General features: G+C 40.2%; 1 protein-coding gene across 4 annotated transcripts in view; it reads right to left on the bottom strand.

Moving 5' to 3' along the window:
- LOC111867071 overlaps positions 1-23,582 on the bottom strand; it is a 391,471-nt gene that overhangs the window by 147,652 nt on the left and 220,237 nt on the right. The gene's annotated exons all lie outside the window — the stretch shown is intronic.

Here is a 23,582-nt window from a genome sequence, read left to right as displayed (position 1 = left end):
CACTTTGTCCACCACAAATCCCACTTGACCAGACCCGAGATCGAACCCGGGCTGCCGCGGTGGGAAGCCAGCGACTAACCGCTTGAGCTACGGCGTGACCAAGAAACAAACATAGTAATTCTTCTATGTGTAGTTATATAGTTGAGAAAGCGGTGTTAAATAAAAAAACAATAATCCTACCATCTGCCATATAACATCTGCAGTAGATAAGACGTCATTTTATGACCAGGCAATCAACATGTCAACCAACTAGCCAGATGAGTGACTAGGTGATGGGTAAATAAAATCGACCTATAGAATTGACTAACGGTATCCACGATCAGCTAATCAATCTACCCTCATTAATAGAAGCCGAAGTTTCAAGAACTATTACAGGAAATGTCCTGTAATACAGATCACATGGTCACAAATTATTTCGTGTATATTTTATATCTTCCTCCTTTTATCTCAGTGCTCGAAGTTGCTGCATTTCTATGAGAAGCACGATAATACTGTGATTTTACCTTGCCAGCTGCCAGCGTATTGTAAACCTTACATGCACTTACAAACATAGATCAGGAAGCTCCTTGTTAGCAGTATCTTCTCTTCCTTACTTTCTTTCTGAGAGTATAAGTTATTTAATATTCTGAGTGGACTACCAAGATAGGAACCGAGATAGCGTATTCGGTATAGCGACTGGCTACTGGCTGGATGACTGAGGGGTCGGAGTTAGAGTCCCGGTGGTGTCAAGAATTCTCTCTTCTCCACGCCTAGACCGGCTCTGGGGCAGACCCAGCCTCCTATCTAATGGGTAGCGAGGTAAAACCGTAAGGGTGTGAAGTTGACCACTCACCTCCAGCTAATGCAGAGGTCAAGAGAATGTGGATCTATACATCCACTCCCCCATACGCCTTCATGGCGTAGTGCTTAATTAGTTAAGCACAGGGACTTATATTGGACTATAAAAGTTATAAGTCACTGTTCAACAACACAATTACACTTCTCAGATATTTAAGGGTAAAACATAAATAATAATAAACAGACTAATTATTTCGTTTAAATGTCAGATGAAATAACAGTAATGAGGTAGGTTAGGTTCGCCTTGACATTATCAGACGTTATGCATGAGATTTGAGAAATGCGGGTTTCTTTATGTATATAATGCCCAGTGAAGTACCAATTTGTACAAAATAAAGTTCCGTTTTTAAGACTAAATGCGTCCAAAACAAGTCGCATTATTTAGATATTCTCAGACGGGTTACAATTTACTTCAGTTGTATGTTTATTTACATACCATTTCAAACACAAATTGTAACCTAGGCACGAGCAAAGGATGATCCAAAAGAAACATGCACACAGTTACAAAAGCCAAAAAAAAAGGGCAATTTTATCAGTGAGATAAAAAATAATTCCATTAGTGCAATGACGTCAAATATTATGCGATTAGGAATATTTTATGTAAAAATACGTCTTGAAGAGATTTTTTTTCCTAGGCACTACAGCCCCAGTGGGCCTAGGCCTACCTCCATGAACTTCTCCGTTCACGTCGGTTTTTCTAGATCTTACACATACGGTAGGACTCCTTGGGCGGGTGATCAGCTCGTCGCAAGGCCTCTACCTGTACACAAACACAGAAAAACGCACACACACACACACAAACTAAACATCCATGCCCTGAGTGGGATTTGAACCCACGATCCCGGTTTCCAAGCGAGCGAAGACAGTACTTGCCTTAGACCGCTCGGCTATCGTGACCGGCCTTGAAGAGAATTAATATATTATAATTAAGATATCAGGAATTTATGTTATGTAAGGACGATTACTTGCCGGTCGCGGTAGCCGAGCTGTCTAAGGCATGCACTGTCTTCGCTCGCTCGGAAGTCGGTACCGTGGATTCGAATCCTGCTCAGGGCATGGATGTCCAGTGTTTGTATGTGTGCGAGCGTTTTTTTGTGTTTGTGTATGAGGAGCTGATCACCTCCCAAGGAGTCCTACCGAATGTCTAAGATCTAGTAAACCGAAGTGAAACGTAAGAGTTTCATGGAGGCAAGCCAAGGCCCAAATTGAGGCTGTAGCACCAAAGGGGAAAAAGGAGGATTACTTAGTGTAGAATGAGACAAGAATGTAATAAGGATTGGGAAAAATAAATTATATATTAGGAGGAAGCAGCCAAGACCTATTTAAGGGTGCTCTCCCCTTACTAGTTAGAGGCGACATTTCAGGGTAACTGATATCTTGGCCGAGACTCGGACCAGCTCGATGTAAACTGCTCAAGCTTTACTTGAGGCCTGTGAGGCGTAGAACGGAATGCAGCGTGCTCTTCTGACAAAGACAAGTAATATGATAATGAAGACAAAAGAATAACTAGAAGGGACGTTTCGCGGACTGAAACAAAGTAATGAATGAAACCAGGGAAAGAAGAAAAAAAAAAGAGAAATATCGAAACATAACAAAAAGAGGCAGAGAGACCCCTTGGAAATGCTCTGTAACATGGGATGCCAGTCGAGAAAACTGCATAACTGCGGTCCGTGAATTAGGATATAGAGCAGGAAGAAGTGCTTCAAGTTTCCAAGGAAATGATGCAAGCCACGGAATTAGATACATCACGCAGTCGTGAGCCAGATAACATTCATGCATTTGTGAGTTCATCCGTCAGCAGGCTGCTTCAGTGGTAACGGTCTCAGGCTCGTTTCCAGAGACAACCGGTGTGAATCCTCGTAAAGCTACCGGATGTATTAACGGCTGCTTCCCGTAACGTTCCTTAGGCCCCCCATATACACACAGTTTGGCCTTCCGATCGACCTTACAGGCAAAACTGTGACAGTTTACCCCCTCCCTTTCCTCCCCATACACGCGCAGATAAACCGGCAGGCTTCATGCCACAATCACGTCTTCCAGCCTATAATTCTGAGTCACACACGTCACGTGCTAGGTCCTGCAGGTAGAACTGACGGACTGATGGGTTTCCTACAGGCAAACAGTCCAAACGATTGGCCGGCCGGCCGGCCGTTAGTCGCCAGCTTCCCACCGCGACGGACCGTGTTCGAGCCCAGGTCAGGGCATGTGGGATTTGTGGTGGACAAAGTGGCGCTAGGGCAGGTTCCCCGAGTACATCTCATTCGCATTCCACCGACTGCTCCACACTCATCATCTGGCATCCGGGGCTGTTACAATAGACTAATTAGTAGCTGACGTACAAAGTGGACTCAGTCTCACCCCGCCCCAAGCAACTAAAAAGAAACTTCCTTAGTCTCTCCAGTCGGATGTTAGGTTAATATTTCATAAGCCTAACAATCCATGACCGACTGACCTAAACGCATTACCTAATCACCCTCATGATTATTATTATCTCATTTACACACCCTGTGACGTTTGCAATTAAAATTACTTCCTTAAGTAGGTTAGTCGAGCAGCTATGATCTTGTCACGTTGAGTCTGAAACGTATAATTCAGAAGTCAGCTGATCTTAATCGTTTGAAGGCTGTAAGAGACAGCGGGAATTGTCTGCAGACGGGCTGTGACTGTCAGTAGAACTGCTATGAGACATTCGTACTACATCCAACATGAATAGCTTCCCTTGATGTTTTATACCGACAGAAGATGCTGGTAATGCTCTTTAGTTATTTGTGTCTCTATGTTATCTCCTCTTATCACAACAGAGACGTGTATGTTCATATGTCTAACTATACAAATTCTGACTTTTTAAACTTGGTTTGTTTATGTGTCTACTCATTTACCATATTCATTTCTTTATTTTCCTGCATGAAAAATTCATTTCGTTGCAGATACATATTCTGTGGTCTCGTATGCATGCTAACAGAATTTTGATAAGTAAGTTCCACTCACATTAGTCATATAATAAGCTCCTTTGTTTGGAGGCACTCTTCTCATACGTATATACGTATTTGTAGCTAGTCATCCAATTTAAGAATTCATAAATCATATATAATAACTTAACATTTGTTTTCCTCAGATATTTCAAAATCATCCTCGAATATCAGTCTTCTCTCACCTGATTTTTTTTTAATTTTAAATTTATATGTAGGGGCCTAGCTTCGAAATTATGCCGCATGACTGTTGTGATTAATGCCGTGTAGAGCTATAGTGTGGTGATGGTTGAGAGGTTGCTGTTATATCCGAGGAGAGGGTACAGCTCTGAAATTCTTTCGTATGTCTTGTTGGCTATGTTGTTTATATGCACATTCCAGAGGAATTTCCGACTAAAAGCAATTTCATTCATCAAGGAATTTAATGTTGAAAATCTTAATTCTGATAGATTTATATGGGAACTTCGAGAAAATTAATGGCTGCAAATTCAACAAAATTATATGTAAAAATCCAGCTTATATAATATAGGAAACATTGCCATGCTGCTACAAACATCAATCAGTGAATGTTATTTAGGAAAATAATCGCTGTTTTTTGCGATAGTTATTCGAAACACACAAATAAGATATTTGGGTAAAATACAGAATCTTTGTGAGTTAAAGCAGATGGTTGATACAGTAACAATGGGGCTTTCAAGGTTACAGTTCTCGTGTTACGCTGTATTATGGGTTCAAGTGTGAAAAGGCTAGAGAAAAGTATATCAGTGCTGTACCTTTGTAAAATAACCGAAGAACAACTCTAAGCTTGGTAGAAATGTACAGTCAGTTTTTCTATACCTGGCTGGTGCACTTGAATTCACAGTGGATTTTGTGTGACCGACGAACCCAAAGCACGGATTAAAGTAGGAGGGTGGAGGTTATTAGCCAAGCACAGAAGTGTAAAATATATTTTCAGTGGTAATGGTCAGTAATACGGTTCCCCTATCACATTTTATTTTTCATACACTGTTCGTATTATATCAGAAAAATAATAATAAAAAGGAAAATAGATATATTGACACAAATATATGTTGTGGAGTTTGATTTAGTGTATTTACAACTAGAAATTCGGAAGTCGTTATATATCATTTTAAAGCCAACTATATTGCCAGAATTAATTATTAATAATGCTGCATTAAAATTTTTGTTGCAGAATTTGACGCAAATGCAGGACTATTGAATCTTTGCATATTCTTTATGAGTTGTCCTACTTCATGCCATGGACAACATCTGTAAAATATTTTAAGTCAGTATTTATCAATTTTTAAAATATTGAATTTTTATATCGAGATTCACAGGATTACCTTCGCTTTGAAATGTCCCAATCAGACGTTCCAATAAAAATAATTAATACCTCTAGTCCAGCGAGTTAAATTAGTCGCTATGAGCCACAGTTCACTTACCAGTCCCCTGTCCATAATATGGAGAACACTACATATCTCGCACTATCCTGATACTATTCCACTTACGTGCAATCAGATGTAACAATTAAACATCAGAACAGTAAGAGGATATTATAAAGAAAATGCTTCTCCAAGTAACATGTTAAAATTTACCTCAATCTTTAGGCGAAACATACCCAGACAATGGATTGTCTGTGCAGTATATGATCATATTAACATTTTATTTCTGAACATTCCGAATACCCAAATATGTCACTTTCTGCCTGAAAATGTTTTGATACTTTCCGAATAGCCTCTATATTACTGCATGTTTATAACTGCGCAGGTTCTTTAAATTCCCTTCCCACAGCTTCTGTCAGTTCTGTAACAAAAAAAAAAAAAATTCAATTCACGTCTGTTCAACAAAACACCGAGTCAGCCGTGACAAATTGCTCCTGGCTTCTCTCCAATGGGAGATGTACGCGAAAACTCTCTCTCCTGAACACAGTGCAAATGGAACAGATAACGCTGTTGCACTTTTTACATCATTTTTATGACTGAATTTGTTTTGAATACCTAACTCAGAGTTCTGCCTTCTGGGATACATTCCAGTGAAAGTTAACAGACGCTTCGTAGAAACAAATCGTCTCCATTTTCAGGTCTGCGGTTTAAGCCAAGGAAGAAACCAGCATGAGACAAGACAACAAGCCCTGAAAATGAAGACGATATGTTCCCCCGAAACGTCAATTGGATTTCACCAGAGTACACGGCGTTATAACCCAGAAGACAGAACTTTTCATAACCACCGCTGTGAAAATCATATATCTTATTTAAAATGTAAAGTATGTTTATTGTAATGAAACCGTATACTTGTGGAGTGATGCTGCATATCCTGAACACAAGCGCAGTAAGTCACTTCTTAACGTTGCCCAAGTTGACATTTCATTGTTACTTTGATGCTGTTTTCACACAAAATCTCCACACAACGTTCTGTTAACTCGTTATTAAGGCGTTGTTCAATTCAGAGAGTAAGAAAATTGCCGAAGAGGAAGTTTGTTCGCCCAGCCAGTTGTTTAATATTGACAGGACCGGGCCTTCATCCGCCGCTCGCTTGCTTCACATTTGGGTATCGATAAATCAGATGAAATGCATCATATTGAATGTTAAATAAACATTGCTGTAGTAATATTGTGTTTTAGCGTCATATGTTTAGAATATTTTTTTTTCGGTTTCAGTCTCATAATATGCTGTCACGTGTATTAGTGACTGTAGATGGATTGGTGAATAGACTTCATAACACCTTTCACAATCAACTCAAAATGCAAGCAATGCAGAGCTATCTTTGATTTACACAATTTGCAGTTCATCGTTACACATGCACTAGTACCCTCAGTCTTCACTAGTCGTATCCTAGTAACGGAATTTAAAGCCTCACTGTGACTATATCTTCTAATCGCATACTAAGTCTTCACAGGCTGACTTCTAATTCATCTTCAACTACTAACTTCCTCTGGCTATTTCCTATCGACAAATGACTCTCTTATATAGTTGCGGCACGGGCCACCCAGCACAGAAATCATGTCACGTGTCAGAATGCGTGTCTATTGGCACGCTACTCAGCACTGGGCATGGCGCAGCTCACATAGAAAACAGTTCCTCCAATACCCCTCTATTGTTGCCTGCGTGTATTTCGAGCGTTACCTAGAAATGGGTCTACATCTCGCAATATATATATATAAATCTGTCATAACTGTATAGATATTGCATTAGACATGTTTCGCCCACTATTTCGGGCCATCATCAGGTAATAATTACACAGTTACTATCAACTCTCTCTGTTATTCCAATGGTAGAGGAATAGCAGAGTGAGTTGAGAGTCACTGTGTAAGTACCAGCTGATGATGGTCAAAAAAAGTAGTCGAAACATGTCGTAATGTAGAAACTGTATAGTTATCATAGAATTATACATATATTGTGAGGTTGAAACTGAAAAATAAACCGTATTGTAGTTTACAATTTATAATGGCCAAGGATATACAAGTATTCACAATCACGTCCATGCACCCTATATTGTAACCCATGTTAGGAGAATGAAGAAAGGCTAAGGGACGTAATCCACTTATTGCTTAAGTTTCCTATGGTAACAAATGGATGCGCTTAACGTCCTTTCAAGTAGCATTGCGATTTATAAGAATGTATTCAAGACGTTGAATGAAGACTTACTGTATACTGATGTGTTTACTTTGGTATCCTATTGGGAACTGTATTAACTACCCTGACCTTCCGTCTACCTCCATTACAAACGGCAGCAATCACTTTAGGTACTATTTGACTGATTTACTTAAAAACCGGCATTAACAGAGCGCCAATGCAAGTCATTTTTTCTTGGTAGCGAATTGTACGTAAAAACCTAGTAAGAATACTTGAAGGAAACAAAACAATTGAGCGACATGTATGCACTGTTTATCAGACGTGCGACAGCCCTAATCAGGCAGCACAGTATCAGATCCTTGGTCTATAATTTAGGCCTTCAGTATAGAGGGGGTGGGTTTCCCCATGCACCGCGACTAATAGTCTCTGACCTTGACCTTAGTCTCTGACCTGGCATTAGGCTGAGTACAGAGTATGGACGATTTAACCTAATTTCTTTATTTTGAAAAATAAAAAAGGTGACCTATGAGATCACCTATTTCCTGCCTGTGTATCCGTGAGTCCGTCCATCTCTCTGTGTATCACCCACCCCTAATTTTCAAGGCTAAGGAAGCTTGTGAGATCACATTGCTGTCTGTCTCTCACTACTTTTTTTCGGCGACATGCGAGATAACCTTCTTTGGATACAGCTGTAAAAGCATCGGGTAAAATCATAGTGAATTATGTAAGTAATTAAGTAAAGTAAAAGGCACAATAGATCACTGTGGTCGCGGTGCAAGGGCCAAGAATGCCCACCCCTTATACATTCGTTATACAAGTAAAGTAAAGGTATCCCTGTAACAGGCCGTGGGGGCCCATAGGGTTGTGAGATGTTGAGGCACCGGCTCACAGAGGACGGTAAGATTCTCAGTTTTACGCTCCGACCGCCCTTTACCCCCAGGAAGATTCCTGGTACTCATTACTGTTAGAGGTTGAGTTGACCCCCGGGGCCATAGTGCGGCTGGAAGGATCAGGTAAATTGAAAAATCCACGTCATTGGAAATTGAACCCGCGATCTTCCGGATTATGGCATAGTGCCTCAACCAACTACGCTACCGCGTAGATAGGAGACGAGAAGACAATTCTGAAATGAATGGTAGCAAGCATTCCGAAAATTTAATCTGAAATTAATTTCTTTGTTAATGAAGTTTAGATTACTAACAGACAAGGTGTTTGGAAAATATAAACACCTCATATTGGCGTTGAGTTTTCTATTCTTTTATAATTATATTCATAAAATTCCGTTGCACGAACTATAACTAGAATTTGTAGTCAGTAAATCTGATAGAGCGTAGTGAAGCAACCGTTTATCCTTTCTAGCTTCCATGTACCTTTGCCCTCGTACTTTCTTTTATTAAATCAATAGGACCCGGAAACTAGTACTTCAGAGCAATGGTACCTTGAACAAAATTTATTTGCTATTGGTGTATTCTCATTTCTCTCCCTTCTTCTCTTGGAGTCATTTTTCTTTCCGATCGGTTGCCACCAACAACCATTCTTCTTTTCTTCTTCATCTTCTTCAATTCATTGAAATAGACGAAAACAGTCATTCTGCCCACGAAATAGCAACACAAAACTGGGTCGAAGTTCACGTATTCAATATGCTGGAAGCTGGCTACTCCCTACTGCCTGCAAGTTTCTCCTCAAGCTATTGGACTTCAAGATACAAATGGAAACGCTGAAGAATTGACTTGTCTACCCCGGAGTCATCGTGATGTTACGAAATGAGTTTTCCTCGTATTTGTATCGTCACAGTATTCTACAACTTCGCCTGCTTTCAAAATTCGATGTTTGATTCACTAGATTATTTGAGAAAGCCTTAACTTCTGTATATATTTCAGACAATCCAATGCTAGGACAGTCACGTATGATGACGTAGGAAAGGAATGTTAAGAACAGATCGTGATATATTGTGAGGCCATACTGAACATTTGCTCAAAAATTGATGAAATTCATGAGAAGGCTCTGTTAAAATACGTATTTGTTCTCTGGGCTTAGATCCGAACGCGGTACTTACCGAACTGAAACCAGAAGTACTAACCAGAATGCTACGAGTTTCAGTTCTAAATGTCTGAATTGTCACATATTTGTTTAACTGAGGACAAATTACTTCCTATTAGCTACGTTAACATGCGGTTAATTTTCTTTCTCACACCCAAAATACTATCAAAAATTGTGATCGTAAAATGAGAACAAATCAGAATTGAATGTGGAATTACATTTTACACATCATTGAATTAAACAGCTGCTATTTTCGAATGTTGTCTTATATGAGTTCACATTTCTAGGGACTAAATTGTAATACGCCAGTCACGGTAGCCGAGCGGTCTAAGGCGTGCACTGTCTTCGCTCATCGGAAGCCGGGATCGTGGGTTCGAATCCCACTCAGGGCATGGATGTTTGTGTGCGTTTTTCTGTGTTTGTGTACAAGTAGAGGCCTTGCGACGAGCTGATCACTCGCACAAGAAGTCCTACCGAATGTGTAAGATCTAGAAAAACCGAAGTGAACGGAGTTCATGGAGGTAGGCCTAGACCCACTGGGGCTGTAGTGCCAAGAAAAAAAAATGTAATACATTGCGAATCTAATAATTTAGATTGGGAAAATTAACTGCTACTGTACAATCATCATCATTCCTTAGAAAATTATGTCGGATTTGTCTATTCCTGCCTATGTTTTCTCAGTTTCTTTCCCATGCAGATTTAACATCATTGTAATAACAGTCAAGTGCTCTGGGTCCGTGCAATGATAAGATATTTCATGTACCTATTTTCATGTCCTTTTTAGTTGCCATTTTGTGGTGAATTGTTTAATTTTTTTACATCTTTGGATTTCGCAAAAATATATTTTGTTTACATAGTAAGTTCATCACGCAGGACAAGGTCTCTGTGTGTATGTCCCCCAGTGACAGGGTGGCCCAGTTACACTCCCAGGTACCGGATCCCTTTTCTATTGCCTCCTACGATTCGCAGGGCTGCAGTGGAGTTACTGTGTCTCGCCTACTCACGGGACACTGCTGGAGAGTGTGCACGTGCATTCATCTGGAGACACTGACAGTGCGCAATCATCACAGCTCTCAGTCGACACCTTCTGATCTACGATAAAATTCTGAATCGCATTAAAAATTATAAGTTGTACATTTCTTTATAGCCGAATGATAAGCAAGATAACTTTCATGATTGGGGAAATTAGAAATGCATACATAAATTTGATAGGTTAACATCATGAAACGAGCTTGACTCGTATTCAGAAGGTCCTTGGATCAGATTCCTGTCGGGTCCGACTATCGTCACTGAAAATTTTCTTAGATTCCTTGACTCAATCAGGCAAATCCCGGGATGGTACCTTACAACAGACAACGACCGCTTCAATTCTTATCACTCCTTGCATTCAAAATCAACTTGCCCCATTCTATTCTTCATAAATTCAACAGTTAGCCGAATAACCAACCAGCTTGTCCGAATCACAATGAGATCTACCGAACGGCTAATATACAAGTCCGCAGAAATAAATGAACCACTGACTCTGTAGCACCGGGGCAATCTGTCGCTTTATCATTGGCTTACAAGGTTGGAATGGGGGGAATAACTTGTGGCTATAAGAGGAACAAAGGTGGAAGAAGGGGGGAGGGGAAACAGCAGAAGAGATTTGTCTGTAGAGTGCTCAAGCGCCTGGGATTAAAGGCACTTCGGTTTGCTATGGAGAAGACGTGCTAGCTTGGATATTGTAGAGTCCACAGGGAAATACCCAGACCTTGCGCTAGTGTATACTATACTAAAAGTTACCAATTAAACACGTGTACTGCTTGTAATATAGGGGTGTAGAGTGGTATGGCTGAGGAAACATTTGTTTCTTACTATGTAAGCACTAAATCAAACATGATCTGTATGTAGGCAATCTCGTTCATTATTCTGTGGGTGGCGTGGGGCTGGGGGTTTGAAAATGTTATGAGAAGAAAGTACGATGCACCAGTTTTATTCACATTCATTCTTAATTTTAACTTTAAGATCACTGCAGTGTTGGCCGATAACCTGAAAGAATGAAAGTCTGAGAGGAAGAAAAAATGAGAACTGAAAGAAGGAAAGGTAAAAAGGAAAGAACATAGGAAAATACGCATAGAAGAATAGAAACCGATGGTCAGATAATATTTCTAGCGTAGCGGATATATAAACAATTTATTTAACATCGCTGTGACAACGACAAAATTTCATGGTGATTATGAATGTTGGAAGTGATATGCTAGAAATTAGGCAGTGACATTGAAGTAAGGATCCCATCAGTTGTCTGTAAGGACTCAGCAAACATTAAACATAATAATTAATAACCGGTTTACAGATCAGTTTCTAGCCGTCTGCAACGAAAGGCTGCAACACTGATCCTGCTAGCTTTCGTCATATTTGTCTGCTTGTCTGTCCGTCTTCATGTAACAATTGAATAACCAGGCAAGAGGATCTCATGAGATATGATATTGGAGAATTCTACAAGTTATGTCCATTATTTCAAATTTGCATTGAAGTTGGATAAAAAAGAAGTAAAAGTTATCTGTCATGGCCTACATGAGTTTCTGCGGACGTCTCGAGGGAAAAGCCTTAAATATTTATCCGAATAAAACGTGTTTGGAACAGATAAATGAGACTGAACAAAGTGCGAGAACTCCCGAATTGTTCCGCTATGAGTGTATTTCGAAACTTTTATATTAAAATATCAGCAGAGTTCTTCCAAAGATACTCGAAGGTACAGTAAAAGTAAAGTTATCCCTGTAATAGGCCTTGGAGGCCCATATGGTTGTGAGAGGTTGAGGCTCCCACATTTTGTATACAGTCGAATCAAAGATGGCAGTAAGGTTGTCAGTCTTACGCGCTGGCCGCCCTTTACCCCCAAGGAAGATTCCTTTTTTTTTTATTTATAGTTATTGACAATCTGAAATATACATTTCCTTAAGCCAATGTGCTGACTAGTGTGCAGATTTTCAGCTTAATTAATGCACACCTTACATGACGTGAGTGGGCGACATCCATCGATGTTCACCTCATAACCATAGGTCTTGCGGTGAATGCGTTTTAGACGTCTGTTAATCTGTGGCCGTAATAGGGGACGAAGAAGTGGGTTGTCATGTTCTTTAAATTTGTTGACGTAGGCCGAGCTGTGTTGGCGGATAACTTCCGTGACGTGCTGTATTTTGAGATCAGTACGCAGAGTGCGGTTTGAGATGTACCAGGGTGCAGCAGTTATGGTTCTTAGGATTTTTGATTGTGAGCGTTGGATGATGTCGACTGTAGATTTGAATGCGGTTCGCCATAGTTGGATGTCATATGTCCCTCTAGGCCTGATAACTGCTTTGTAGATGAGTAGTTTGTTTGAAAGGGAGAGGTTGGATTTTCTGCCAAGCAGCCAGTTGAGCTCTGCAGCTTTGAGGTCCATTCGCTTGCGTTTCTTGAGAATATGTGGACGCCAGGTAAGTTTGCTATCTAGGGTGATCCCGAGATATGTGACCTACTCTGCATGAAAGATCCCTGGTACTCATTTGTATTAGAGATTGAATCGAACCCAGAAACATCTAGCATTTTTATTTGCAAAAATTTTTAATTATGAGACAAATATTTACCTACTCGTATAGTAAAGTCCGAGTAGGTAAATATTTGTCTCATAAATTTCCTATCCAGAATGGTCTAAAACAAGCAGATGCTTTATCGCCACTCCTTTTCAACTTTGCCTTAGAATATGCAATTAGGAAGGTCTAGGGAAGCCAAGTGGGACTGAAATTAAATGGGACATATTCGCTGTTGGTCTACGCCGATGATGTGAATATACTGGGTGATAATGTAGATACCATAAAGAAAACCACAAACTTTAACTGACGCAAGTAAAGAGGTTGGTCTAGAAGTAAGCACAGAGAAAACTAAGTATATGTTACTGTCTCGTCACCAAAATGCAGGACAAAATCATGACATAAAGATAGGAAACAGATGTTTTGAAAATGTGGCACAGTTCAGATATTTGGGAACAGCGATAACATATCGAAATCTGATTCAGGAGGAAATTAAGAGGCGATTGAACTCGGGTAATGCTTGCTACCGTTCAGTCCAGAACCTTTTGTCTTCCGTCTGTTGTCCAAAAACATAAAAATTAGAATATACAAAACTATAATTTTACCTGTGATTCTGTATGGGTGTGAAACTTGGTGTCTGACATTGAGGGAGGAACATAGACTGAGGGTGTTCGAGAACAGGGTTTTCAGGAGAATATTTGTACCGAAGAAAGATGAAGTGACAGGAGGTTGGAGAAAACTGCATAATGAGGAGCTTCTAACTTGTACTCTTCTCCAAGTATAATTAGAATGATCAAGTCAAGGAGGATGAGGTGGGCAGGTCATGTAGCACGAATGGGGAGAAAAGGAATGCGTATAGGATATTGGTGGGAAAGCAGGAAGGAAAGAGACAACTGGGAAGACCAGGGCATATGTGGGTGGACAATATTAAAATGGATGTTAGAGATAGAGGATGGGATGGTATGGATCGGATTGGATAGATCTGGCTCAGGATAGGGACCAGTAGAGGGCTCTTGTGAACACGGTAATGAACCTTTGGGTTCCACAAAATGCTGGGAAATTCTTGAGTAGCTGCAGAATTGGCAGCTCCTCCAGAAGGGCTCAGCTCCATGAGTAAGTAAGTATTTATCAATATTTTTATTTCGTTATTTCTACTGAGTTATATTTAACGACATATAAGCGAAATAATTTTTTTCCGTCACGTATACACATAATATTGTGACGCTCTTTAGTTTTACGTCAAATCATATGTATCCAGAGCAAATGAAACTCAAGACAATTATCGCAAGGAAGGTTGTGCTCTTCTTTATATCAAACAAGCGTTTAAGATGTAGACTGCAGATACGCCCGAGAGTCACCGATTAAAACTAAATCTAAATTTAAGCAAAAACGATATTTCAGTTGCAAAATTTATATACCGTGGAATTATAATGAGAATTACTAAATGTGTCATTTGTGTGGCTAGCATTCCTGCTTTTTGCTCTCGACATATCCTGGGTACATATCTCGGCCCCGGACGCCTCATACTCGTACTATGACTGAAGTCTATCTTAATGTTTTCCAGTCTTTTCAGTCAAATTCTTTGATTGTATCTCACACATGTCCATAACCTCTTCCTTCCACACCCCTTCCAGTTCATATTTCCTAACTGTCCTATCATCCGTAGCATCTGGCATGAGCTGGTGACAGCGCCATTGGATGATATTTATCATGAATGGTGAACAGACAAACTTTGAACCAGGCCATCCTAGAAAATTTGGAATTTGTTATTGGATTATTTCATTATGATATTAAGTCATCTAGGTTATGTAATTTCGAATGCTGAATTACATGTAGATTTGAATTATGTGACCAGCTCGTCAAATGAGCAATTTAATACGTGAGATGAGGACATTTGGACCGAAGAGGGATGAAGTGACAGGAGGTTGGAGACAACTGCATAATGAGGAGCCTAATAACTTGTATTCTTCGCCAAACAACATAAGTAGAATGACGAAGTCAATGAGGATGAGATGGGTAGGGCATGTAGCACGAATGTGGGAGGAGTGCATACAGGATATTGATGGGAAAGCCAGAAGGAAAGAGACCACAAGGAAGACAAAGACGTAGGTGGGTAAACAATGTTAAAACGGATCTTAGAGAGATAGGATGGGGTGGTATGTACTGGCTCGATCTGGCTCAGGATAGAGATCAGTGGGGTGCTCTTGTGAACACGGTAATGAACCTTCTGGTTCCATAAAATGCTAGAAAGTTCTTGAATAGCTGCACAGTTTGAGATTTCTCAAGAAGGGCTCAGCACGAAGAAGTTAGTTAGGAAATATTAATCCGTTCCTCTTATTCCTTGTGGTGTTGAGGTTTTTTTTTCCATTTTGCTAATTTTACAGACAGTAGGACTCCTTAGAAGAGTCATCAGCCCGTCGCAAGGCTTCAACCTAAACACAGGAAAACATAGTCACAGAATAAACACATACACAAACCAAACATCCATGCCTTGTGTGGGATTCGAACCCACAATCCCGGCTTCCGAGAGAGCGAAGAGAGTACATACCTCAGACAACTGAGCTACCGTGACCAGTCAGTTAGGAAATAACGTGGGATAAGTACAAGTACGTGCCAGTCTCTTTTAAGAGAGGCCCTTTATCTCAGTATCTAACTACAAGCACTGAGCGACCGGCGAGACGCACGACACAAAGAGCCAGTTTTCGCCTCGAGATTCGGAACACTTACCCCCCCCCCCCNCCACATACAATAGGATATCGCCCCTACGAGAGCCTGCTCAATGTAGATCATTTGCTGCGCGTTATTCCGTGAATGCTGCATAAGGAAAATGATCGAATGATTAAGACATTCAGCAAACTGATGATTCGTGTGTAATTTAGGTGGTGATTGTGTCTGGAGGGCTGCAACTGTACAGCTGTACGTTTCGCATAATCAGAGAAATTCATCATTTCTGGTGACTGTGATGGCTTAACAACAGCATCACCAATTGAATCAATCAGCTTCGCTTTGTAGGTTACACGTAAAGTCACCTACTTTACTATATCGATGCTAGAATTGCTTTGATAATGGAGCAACACGTGTGGAGTGTAGTTACATTTTGCTGTAATGATAGCGTTAGCATTGATGACAAAGTTCAAAACGTGAATTACGCAATAAAGCATATATCTCTTCGTTGTTCACATTCATGTATGTGTGTACTGTAGCTAGCTGTGTTAAAAATGTATTGTTTTTTGTAAAAATGTCACAAAACATATCCCACATTCTATAATGTGCTGACAACGCATTAATCACTTTTGCAAGCCTCATAAATTTCTCTCTAACAAATGTACATAAAGAAGTTGGTAACATTCAACTAAGAACAATATATCGGCTCCTTCTTTTCTATTTCAGTGGCCTGACCATCTAATACATACTGGATCCTAAACCGAGAGAAATTTGGGTCCCAGGTGACGATCCCACCTTAGGCATTGTTAGTAGTAGGAATTTCTCTACACTACATGTCGTTGTACGTTTTGCTGAAACTAACCCAGTTTGCGAGTAACCTACATGAATATGCTAGATCTGCCAAAAAAACATAATCTCTCAATGTATCATATCTTGTAGGGATTCGAACAAGAATAAATTTGCCTGATTTACGTGAAATTTAAAAGCTTCGCAGAGTATATATGAGACAAACTCCGTCTTAAGTGCAACAATTTAATTGTAGTTCTTTCTTCTTCCCTTCCTCCACACTACATGTTTCGGCCCTAAATGGCCATCATCAGGTGTGTATTCTTACGTAGCTGCTACACTGCCTGTAGTTTAAAATTTAAAATCACCAGTCTTTCCAATTGTATGTATGTATAAAATCTATGTTAACCTACACGCGTCAATTTGATTTCTAAAATTGTCACTTTTTTTAAAACTTCAATTCAAATTAAAATGTCTATAAATTTTCTGTTCTTTTACTTTTTCCAAATTTTTAAAAATTAAAATTTTCTCGGGGTACACGCCCTATGTCTATAGTGTTGCAGCGGCCACTTCTTGTTTTATCGCTGTTCAGGTATTGTTCTGTGTAGGCTCTCTCTGTGTGTGTCGCTGCTTATCTTTAATACGTGTGCTTCGCAGTGTGTACGTGTTTATAATTGTATATAGTGAAAAAAAGTATCTTTAACGTACTTTCCTTATTTTGAAAAAAAAAATTGGGCTTATGAGATTACCTTGTTGTCTGCGTCCGTATGTATATCACCCCGTAACAACTTCCGAATGCCTAAACCAATCTTTATGAAACTTGGCACCCGAGGTCATCTCAGCGGCGTATTTCATTTAAATCGCTCACATCAGAAATACCAACATTACAGCCCGCCAAATTCACGAGGCCTCTACAAATCTTCATGGAATTTAGTACGTATATCATGCCACATGAAGCCATCTCAGCGGAGTACTTCATAAGAGTGAAATAGGTCCCTTTGAATGTATGAATGCAGCAGCTAATTAGACGGAGAACATTTTACTGATTCGAGATAGATCATTTGTTTTTTATTCAGTATCTGCTAATTCCTCAACTTTGCTGTTTACAGCACAGTGTGCTACAATTTATTGTTTCTTTTACGTGAATTAAGAAAATTTGAAATCATTCATCTTATCCATCCCATGCTCCGTAGGGCATGCTTGTGAATGGATTGGTTGCGCTATTCTTTACCAGACTGAGAGCCGTGCTTCCATCCATCTCCGTTCCGAATTCTTAAAGGCTATATAAGAAATTAAAGGAGTGCATCATTTATGATTGTGTTTTATTCTGTCAATAGTTTAGCTTTGCTTTAGAGAACCCTATCAATATAGTGCTACATGGATTCTGTGCAATTAATATAAGATAAACAGATGGATATAACATGAAACGTTTAACGAAATAGATGGATACAAAGTAACAAGTCAAAGAAGAAGAGAAACAGACATCTTAGTATCTGCAGACTGAACGTCGCTAGACACAAAATGTCCCTCCCCTCCTCCCAAATTTGTTTGGATGTACTATTCGCTTAGTGGGGGGTTCAGTCCAACTGGGTCCACTCGGCACGGCGGCCACTGATTGGCCTATGGTAGCCTGCCCCGGGTAATTATGATGGAGAATTTGGTGGAATGAAGATTGGCAGGGGAAACCGAATTACTTGGAGGAAACCCGCCCCAGCGCCACTTTGTACGCCACAAATCCCACTTGACCAGACCCGGGCCGCCGCGATGGGAAGCCAGCGACTAACCGCTTGAGCTATGGCGCCTGGATGTGCTATACTCTGCTTTAGAATAACAAAGTTCGACTTTACAGGAAGCTGCTCTACTGTGCTTCTCCTTGATGTACCTAGAGATTGATCCCCTTGAAGGATGATGTGGCATTTCACTCATTATGCAGAGATTAAAGTGCCAACACTGAAGCCTTCTTACCAAATGTTGGAGCAAAGGAAAAGCAATTGTCTTTAGCTTCCGTTAGGACAGATATTACATATTTGTGACATTCACAGCAAATACCACACTATAGTACGGGACAAATCATTTATCGTGTCAGGGTCACTCGCTTTCTCCTCGTCCATGTCCTAATTGGCTTCCACGTTTGAACACAACACAACACCCAGATGCAAAATGAAAAAGCATGGAGAATCTCTGGGTGGGTTCATGAGGTAGATGATGCCTTTGGCTGGTGTTGATGGTTTACTTTACGGAGCTACCAGTTCCTTATACTGTAAGCGTCGAATGATGGGGTTTCTTTTCAATGGCTCTTCCAGCTCATTCATGGCCGTAGCGACTGATTCAGTTCCGTAATTGTTTTTCACAGACGGTAGGACTAATGAACAGCCCGTCGCAAGGCCGCTACCTAAACACAGAACAACATAAACGCAGAATAAACTTATACATATACAAAATATCCATGCCCTAAGTGGTATTCAAACCCACGATCCCAATGTTCGAGCGAGGGAAGACGGTTCATGCCTTAGACCGCGCGGCTACTGTGATCGATCGAATGATAGGATTAGTGAATAATAAACAGGAAAGGATTTGCAACGAAGTGAAAGCGACCTAACCGAGGTTCTATCTCTGTACGTGTCTGGAGGAACTGAGGATATATCCCTCTACAGTGAGGACCTCAGTCAGGATATCCGATGGTTCCGAGATACGAATCGAGCACCCTAACGAGTCTAGAGCCTTATTAGTACGCAGATCCTAAAGGATTCTGGCGATAGTGTATAATACTCATAAATACTGGCCTTTTGGACTTTGTTCTAGAAAGCAGAACACACACCTTTTCTGAAACTCAATCTGTTTCCGTCCTCAGGTGAGGGGGCAAGACACATACTCTATTAGGTCCCTTAAAAAGAGGTGACCTCAATCACTGGACATACTCTGTTTGGTCCCTTAGAAAGAGTTAATCTCAGTCACTGACCTACTCTGTTGGGTCCTTTTGAAAGAGCTAACCTCATTGGACCTTCTCTGTTCGGTTCTCTGTTCTGCCCAAGTCTAAACGTCGTTCACTCCACCAGCTTATGGTGTTGTCCTCACTGTAGTAGATGTTATTGAAGCAAAAGGCCGCAGAAAGAAAAACAAGGGCTGTCGAAATATATACTGTTTGGACAAATGGACGACGCCCTAGAGAGGTGTAGGAAATGTATAAAATTTAAGAGAATAATTAAAATTTAAAATTTAAATTGAATTTAAAAAATTTTAATAAAATTTTAGTTAATTTCAATAGAAAGTGAGTCACAGTGTATGGTGAATTGACGAAATTACCTGGATCGTAACCGCAACATTAATATGGAACAGTGCAGTTACACGTGAAATGCATGACCGATACTCAATGCAGGTAACAGTTTAGGTCAATTGAAGTACCTATTGATGGCCGGTTGGGCCCGAAACATGTTGTAAAGAGTGAAAATTCTAAGGAATAAAGTGGTTGCATTGTTGACGGAACTGTAATGTAAATATTCTATGTGAATGTTATAGAAGTGCAACAGGATGCTTAATTATAATATTAAATTAATTATACTTCGGAACTTCACCAGAATGGGCTCCAATGATGGGGTCTTCTGAAAAGGGCCGTGAACCTTCAGGTTGTAGAGAAGGTAGGGTATTTCTTGAGCAGTTGAGCAGCTGTCAGCTTCTAAAGAAGAAGTCTGATTCATGGAATTATTGTACACCGCACTCACCTATCAACTATCGTGCACACTAATTGATTGAAATATGATTTTAGAACAGAAAAAAGTCCGTTAGAGTTGATGTTTCATCTTTTTTAACATTATATTAACAAAAAATTTATCATGAAGAATTTTCTTGAAGTAAGAAAAATTCTCACCTTTGTATTTTTTTAGTAAACTTACAATTTTGAGGATTTCATGGGAATGTTCTTTTTGTTTTTTTAAGTTTTCTGAGGTGGAGTGAGACTAATTCCACTTGGTATGTGGGCCACTAATCGGTCTATTGTACCAGCCCCGGCTGATAGATGATGATGAATTTAGAGCAATTGGTGGAATGAGAAATGGCAGGAAAAACCGAAGAACTCCAAGAAAACCTGCCCCAGCGCCATTCTGTCCACCACAAATCCCATAAGACGTGACCCGAGCTCGAACCCAGGCCGCTGGGGCGGGAAGCCGGCAACTAACCACCTAAGCTATGGCACGGCCTCTAGAAATTTTGATAGTTTTAAATGTTTCTGTTTATGTAGTAGTATTACTTTGGAAGAAACTTTCTACTTTGGGACCCTTTTACAGTCCGTAATTTTACCCTTACACGAGGAAGTCCAAATGGAATTTCGTTGCTACGTGCAAATAGTTTCAAATGGCGAGGAATGGCACTCTTGAAAACTTATGGTAAATAAGATTTGTGAAAAGATTTCATGGAGTTTTCCGAAACATGAAATAAAGCATTGAAGTCTCCTGTCTGAACAATAGGCTTTTCTATTCAGTCCTACGTTTTCTCGTGAGGTGGGGGGGGGGAATGCACCAGCCTACGAATCTGAGCGCTAAAAATGGATATGTACCGTGGTACAACGGGTAGATAGTTCTGATCCTGAATTTTATGCTGGAGGTACCCGGTTCGATTTCAGATTTCCCAGTATCCTGAGACATGTTTATTGCTTTGCCTCTGCGACCTGCCATAGTCTTAACTACTCTCCCTTGGCCTCCCAATCTTACACTCTATAATTAAAATAGCTCCGTTAAGCAGGCTAACAGTCAATAAATCTAATGGTTTTAACAAAATGTATCCGGCTAAACATTTGTCATATTTCCTTCAGTATTCATCATCTCTGTAAAGTATTGGTATAAGTCACGGTTATGCAGGTAATTTCAGCATCCTTTATCGTAATAATCATTTTCCGATTTGCAAAGAATAAGTTGTAATAAAGTGTAATGTAATATTTGAGGTTTTCACAGCGGTGACTATGAAGAAAGCCATTTTCTGGGATGTGGCGCCGTGTAGATATTGTATGAACCGACGTTTCGGAGGAATGTATCTCCTCCATCTTCAAGGTAGAAGAAAAAATCCGAGAGCAAGGAACCAGCGTGAGCAGGTGCTAACAAACTGGTAGTCCGACTGTCAGCACCTGGTCACGCTGGTTTCTCTCTCGCGGATTTTCTTTTATCTTTTACCCTGAAGATGGAGGCGATAAGTTCCTCTGAAAGGTCGGTTAACACAATATCTACACGGCGCCACATCCCAGAAGACGGCTTTCTTCTTAATGTAATGTGTTTCACTGCAGGAAGTATACAAATTGTTATAATACACCCAGTGCACGGGAGAGGGCTAATCCTGCACAAAACTTCCGGAATCCCTATCTTCCTAAACAAATTACTGTCTGTTCCATCATATAGTGAATTTTAGTTCGAAATACCCAAAATCTTGAGTTTTGGAGAGGGGTCTTTTACGATGATCTCATTCTCCAGATCACATAGCGTTGAATGAGGGGATGATTAATATAAATTGGGAAGTATTTGGAAGGAAGGGGTCGTGGCCTAATCCAGATAATACTGCGGCCGCTGTTTAGGCCGAGATTCTATTGGGAGATCCCCCGACGCGAGTCTAGAACTTTACGATACGCCAACGGGCTTGTTGAGATCTATAATTGTTTATAAGGTTTAAAAGTTTGTGACGATGGTATATTAGAACAAATATTATGTTTTTGGACATTATTTATCATCTTGTCTTTATCTGGGGCATGTATTAGCGTAGTTGGTTGAGGCACTATGCCACAAGCCGGAAGGTCGCGGGTTCAAATCCTGATGATGTCACTGGATTTTTTTAATTGACCTAATCCTTCCAGCCGCACTATGGCCCTGTGTCGACTCAGCCTCCAACAGAAATGAGTACCAGGAATATTCTTGAAATATTCTTGGGGGTAAGGGGCGGCCGGCGCGTAGAGCTGACAACCTTACCGCCATCTATGAGCCGATTGTCTAGAAAATGTGGGAACCTCAACACCTCACAACCCTATGGGCCTCCACGGCCTGTTACAGGAATACTTTTACTTTTATTTTTTTTTTACTTGACTTTATCTAAAAACCGTCCTGTTTAATTTTCAAAATAATATTTCGGAGACTGGATTCTGCCTCCGTCTTCAGGTAAATCTATTCAGTTGAGACCAAACGATAGAGCTGATCCCTATCGCCTGATATAGAAGTCTCCTAAACATTGCGTCTTGAAATATAAACAAGACAGTGCTTTTAGGTAAAAGCAGGATTCTGGATAATGTCCAGAAATATAATATTTTGCATATAAATATTTCGGTGTATACCCAAGAGGACTTAAAACTAGTATTTGCATGAAATGTGTTTTGTTTGTTATTAAAGTTCTTTTTATTGTCGGTAGCATCCTGCTGGGCCTAACCATCCCCCCTCCCGCCTCCACTCTTACCTTCCCTCCCCCTCTATATACATGACATATTTCCCGCCAGTGTATCTCCCTGACAGGTTTAATTTGTAGGCTATGAGCTCCTCTCTGTGTATGTATGCCACAGGGGCACTTCTGAATTGTCGATTTATATTAGTTCAGGCTTTGATTTAATTAAATTGTATTGTTGTGGCCGCTGTTGCTTTTGGTCAACATGTCGTTCAAATTTGTGTTCTTTCAGAGACTTAGTCTCAGATTGCTCGAAAGTCACACACACTGCGCTACAGCTACAGGCCCTTTCATTCACGCAATTACGTATTTATCGCTCTTCTTACATGGGTTTGACGAATTTTAATGACTGAGGATAGCATGAGAATTATTACACATGTGACAGATAATCTGTCATACTAGTCGCGTTACACTTTTAAAACTGACCTCAATGTCTGACGTGTATTATATGCGTGTCTTGTTTTCTCAGAAAAGTTGTAATATGTCTTCAGTTAAAACCAAAGCGTCATAATGACGTAGGTTTATGTACTATGTGTTAGTTATAATTAAATTACAACATATATCAATGCAAATTAATCATTTACTTGCAATTTAATTAACTTGTAACGGTAGAGAGTTTCTGTCACAAATATTTTTTTTCCTTTGGCGCTACATCCCTCATTTGGGCCTAGGCCTACCTCCATGAAACTCTCCGTTTCACTTCGGTTTACTAGATCTTACACATACGGTAGGACTCCTTGGGCGAGTGATCAGCTCGTCGCAAG

Source organism: Cryptotermes secundus, unplaced genomic scaffold (assembly GCF_002891405.2).
Source record: "Cryptotermes secundus unplaced genomic scaffold, Csec_1.0 scaffold219, whole genome shotgun sequence".
Lineage (NCBI taxonomy): Eukaryota > Metazoa > Arthropoda > Insecta > Blattodea > Kalotermitidae > Cryptotermes > Cryptotermes secundus.
This window is presented reverse-complemented; position numbering and strand designations above follow the sequence as displayed.